This window comes from Heterocephalus glaber, unplaced genomic scaffold (genome assembly GCF_053883595.1).
Source record: "Heterocephalus glaber isolate CG9 unplaced genomic scaffold, H.glaber_assembly_v1.0 deba00000331, whole genome shotgun sequence".
Lineage (NCBI taxonomy): Eukaryota > Metazoa > Chordata > Mammalia > Rodentia > Bathyergidae > Heterocephalus > Heterocephalus glaber.
The window spans coordinates 48,134,540-48,139,428 of NW_028258142.1; the positions used below are offsets into that span (position 1 = coordinate 48,134,540).

General features: G+C 35.8%; 1 non-coding gene across 1 annotated transcript; it reads left to right on the forward strand.

The window, feature by feature from the left end:
• The first annotated feature begins 776 nt into the window (after positions 1-776).
• Positions 777-883, forward strand: LOC147830128 (U6 spliceosomal RNA). The gene has a single exon (XR_015445058.1). It is a non-coding gene; the product is annotated as a U6 spliceosomal RNA (small nuclear RNA).
• Positions 884-4,889: the final 4,006 nt, after the last annotated feature.

Genomic DNA, 4,889 nt, shown 5'->3' on the forward strand with positions numbered 1-4,889 from the left:
TAAGAACCAAGAGAGATTATGTAAAGGTGCACATTTCCAATGATGAATGCCATTATATTGTATACCTAAAATGTACCAATAAAATAAAAAAAATTGTAATTAAAAAATAAAAGAATCATACCACAGTGATATATGTCCACCCATGTTCATAGCAGCACAAATTGTAATAGTTAAAAATTGGAAACAGCCCAAATGCCCATCAACTGGAGACTGGATAATGATAATGTAGTTTTTTAATAAAATGAAGTACTACTCAGCCATAAAAAATGAAAAATTAGAAACATTTATAGCTAAGTGGATGCACATTGAGGCAATACTCTTATGTGACATAAATAGGACATGCATATGTAAATACCGAATAATTTCTCTAGTGTGAGAAACTGAAAGTGTAAATAGGGACTAAAAGGTATAATAGATAATGTGAAACAGAAAGAAAAGGGGCAAAGGGAAGGGGAAGTGGGAGGGGCAGGGGAAAGGAAAGAGGGGAATGGAATTAATATGTGTAAATGAAAAAATGGAAGCAACGTCTTTGTAAATAGGAAGGGATGGAGGGATTGAAGGGAGGGCAGGGGAATGCAGAAAAAAATAAGAACCAAGAGAGATTATGTAAAGGTGCAAATTTCCAATGATGAACGTCATTATATTGTATACCTAAAATGTACCAATAAAATATCAAAATGTTAAAAAAAATGTAAAAAAAGAATTCCTGCACACATTAACCCCAGCAGGTCAAGGACACAAGATCTAACTCAATTTCCCACCATTCAAGAAAAGAAGTGCTCGCTTCAGCAGCACTTATCCTAAAATTGGAATGATACAGAGTAGATTAGCATGCCCCCTGCACAAGGAATACACACAAATTTGTGAAGCATTCTGTATTTTTTAGTTTTCTTAAAAACTTATGTGATGTATATGTTCACCACATTTGGGGATGCTCAGAGGACAAACAATGTCACACACTAAAATTAGAGGTAGACATTATGAACTTCCAAGGTACATTTATAGGCCAATATATATGTTAAATAAGAATTTTCTTTATGTCATTTAATGTCTCGTGATCAGATGGAAGTGTTTGACTAAAAGACTATTCCATACTAAGATGGACATATAAGTGTTACAAAGATAATGCCATCATGATTGTCACATTAAAATACTATTTACGGCTGTTGATCTTAAGTTTATCTATATAATACATAACTGTTGTCTATTAACATTCTGTAGGGATTCAACTACTAGGACAACTATGCTTGGTAAGAAATAACAGCCCTCTAACTGTGCTTTGTATTTCAAAAGTGCTTAATGTCTAAACAAAATTGTAATAGTTAAGCTCACTGCTCCTACTACACTACTAATGTCACTGATCTTCTCTTCTGGGTGTTCAGCAACTAAAGTTTGGAGACCAAAACTAGAAAGTAACTGGGCTAAAAAGACAGCCAATATTTTGGCCCTGGCCCTCCAAGGTCAACAAAGAATCCAAGACCTGAAGGAACATTTTCTACAGGATCCTACATCATTGGTATATCGCCCAACCTCCTGAGCATGAAGATTGCTGGACACCAGAGGACAAATGTACCATGTGCCAAAGGGGGGTCACCAAGAGGGAAAAGTCTCCCATGCTTTCACCGAGAAAGCAACATGGTCAAGCAAGGCCATGACCCATCCTGATGGCTGACAATGACAGAGGAGCAGTGAGGCTCTATGCATTGTTCCAAAGTAATGCCTGAGGAGACTTAACTGACCTTGATAGACAGTAATAAGATGATTTTGATTGACATAGGTCTCACTTTAACTTGGTCTTAAACACCCAGCAGAAAAGAATAACCAAAAGAAGTATAAAAATAATGCCATAGTAATAAAGTTAGATTTAGAAAAGGGCTCCAATCACTGACCCCTTCTGGCAGTTTCTAGCTACACCAGTAGCTAACCACAGTTATGTATCATTAGGAAAAAACTACAGAAAAATCTATAAGAGCTCAGCTAGAGTTTTAAATTTCTTAGCTAAATTTGTTCTCAAATTGTCTCTATCTTCTTACAGCTAAGACTGGAGAGACTTATGGGAAAATATAAGACTTATAGATAACCTCCATCAATAAAAGAGTCTAAGATAATCCCTATTTCAGTTTCTAAGTATGACTCTTTCCCCAACCTGCCCTTCCATTCTGGCACTCATGTTTAAATTATACTTGCACTAATTTTTTTTCAATTTTGTTTATTCTTGCCCAGAGGCTGCCAAACTCCAAGCGGTCATACCAATGACAAATGTGCTAGACTTCTTTTACCAGAATCCACCAGATCCACCTTGTAAACAGCTCATAACTAAGGGCTAAATTAAAATATGACTTCTGTTTCGGATTCTAAAGTCCCTTGGACCTTCTCCTTGTGGGAAGCTATTATTAGTTCCTCCTGGTGGAAATGCTTGTTGGCTATATTCATAGCGAACCTTCTGACTTTATTATTTGGCCCATGTATTCTTAACTGTTTCTTTGGCTTTATCTCCTCCAGACTCAAAGCTATACACCTACCCAAGATGACAATGCCTGGTGCCTATTGAGGGCCTTTTAGATAGACATTGTGATTTCTCATTGTCCACCCTGTGATTTCTCATTGGATCAATATTATGTAAGTGGCTGTACTTGCAATCTCACTAGTTGACTATAGTTTTGTCCCACTTTGAACCCATGGCTTCGTCCCATAAAATGCCTTTGAGAATTTGGGTGAACAGACAACCCACTTTCTGGTCCCCCCTCTGCCTCTCTTGGAAATTTTCTTTCTCTCAATAAATTTTTCCTACTCAGAAAAAAAAGGAAAGAAAAGTAAGGAAGCTATTAGTGTTAAAAATGTAGCCCAAATTCATGCAGGAAGATGGATCCTTTATATACATTATCATATTCAATTCTAAACAACAACCCTAATAGGTGAATATTTTATGCATATTCTGTTATAAAGATGAAGAATTGAGATTCAGAGAAATGAATTACTCAAGATCCCACAGCTAAAAAATAGTGGAACTTATTCAAGATGAAGTTTCTCTTACCCTATAGTTTAAGTTTGCCCAGGATTTACCTTAACAAAGTTAAGGTAAAGTTAAGTTTGATGCAGGCTTTACCTTAACAAAGTATAACATAGCTACTATGGAATGATAGTGAAAGTTTATATGTCAGCCTAGCTGGGCCATGCAACCCAGATATTTGGTCAAATATCATTGGGATATTTCTGTGATGGTATTTTTGAATGATGTTCACATTTAAATCTATGGGTTTGAGTAAAGCAAATTACCCTCCACATGTAGTTTGGCCTCATCCAATCAGAGGCAGATGTGGATAGGAAAAAAGACTGACTTCTCTCCAGAAAGAGGGAATCCTGCTGCAGACAGTTTTTTGGACTTGAACTGCAGCATTGGCCACCCACCCCATCCTGCAGATTTTGGACTTGCCAGGCTCCAAAATCACATAAGCCAATTCCTCAAAGTAAATGTTTTATACTGTCAAGATTCTGTATTCACAAGCCATGGATTCAACCAATTGTGAATCAAAAATATTTTTAAAAACTATACTAAGCATGTACAGACTTTCCTTTCTTGTCATGATTCCCAAACAACACAGTATAACATTTATAGCACTGACATTGTATTAGGTACTATAAGTAATCTAGAGATTATTTAAAGTATTTGGGAGGATATATGTCAGCTATGTACAAATAGGACCATATTATATAAGGGAGTTATATAAGCTACCCTACATATACCAAGGAATTATATACATGTCTTATTGAATCTTTGAAAACCCCTGATTAATACAATAACCTATCTTTATTGCTCATTTGTGACTTTGGCATGACAGAGCTACCTAAAAACCAAAATTTCAGAATCATTTCTACTGTTACAGCCACCAGACTACAGAAAATCTGAACACCACATATAAATTAGAAGGAATTTCTTTTAGTTCTTGCAGTTCCTGTTACAGTTGCTGTCTTTGATAACTGTAAAATCTCCAGTTTACCTCCTTGCTAAATCAAAATCTAAAAAAACCCTATTTAATCAATGAAAACTATGCTTATTCTATAACAAACAACAAATATAAAAGCATTGTTTTGAATCTCCCAAGTGTTAGGAAGGTTTGAGCAGCAAAGTACTTACAAAAAATATGAATTATCTTGTCAAAATCTTCTTTATCTATTGCAACAGATTTTTTTCAAGACAAAGATTGCTTCCTGATTCTGTCAAAGTACCATTTTCTTAATTTTGCTTCCCATATGTAATTCATAACATTTCTGGGTACAGAGAGAAGTTTTTCAACATTAAATAATTTATATTATTTTTAAGATGCATATAGATCTAACTCAGTTATTCTCAGGGCAATTCACGCATTAAAGAACTTTTGGCAATGTCCACAAGCATTTTTGTTTGTCACAACTTAGGAAGTTACTACTGAAATGTAGTGAGGAGAGGTCAAAAATGTTAAACACTCTCCAATGCACACAATGGCTTCCACATCAAAGAATTTCCTGGACTAAAATGTTACCAGTGCTGAGATAAGAAAGCTTGGTCTAGATTAATGCAAAAATGCATGAATTTATACTATTTACCCATATATATATATATATATATGTGACATTCCTTTGAGATATAATGATGATTGCAATATGAGCTATCACTGTATATTATTAAATTAAAATATCGTTGACTCCCAAAATGGTGAAAAAGAAGAAGAAGAAATGGGCACTGAAGTCTGATGAGGTCTCCCTGGGAGTGAAGGAGGAGCAGGAGAGGGGAGAAAGACTAGGGTATCTTGTCAAGAATTTGAGGCTCCCAGAAGGAGGCTTCCAGACTGCTATACCATCCCCTCCCCTCCCCCAGCACACAGGAGGTGAACCACTCCTAGCACCCAGGA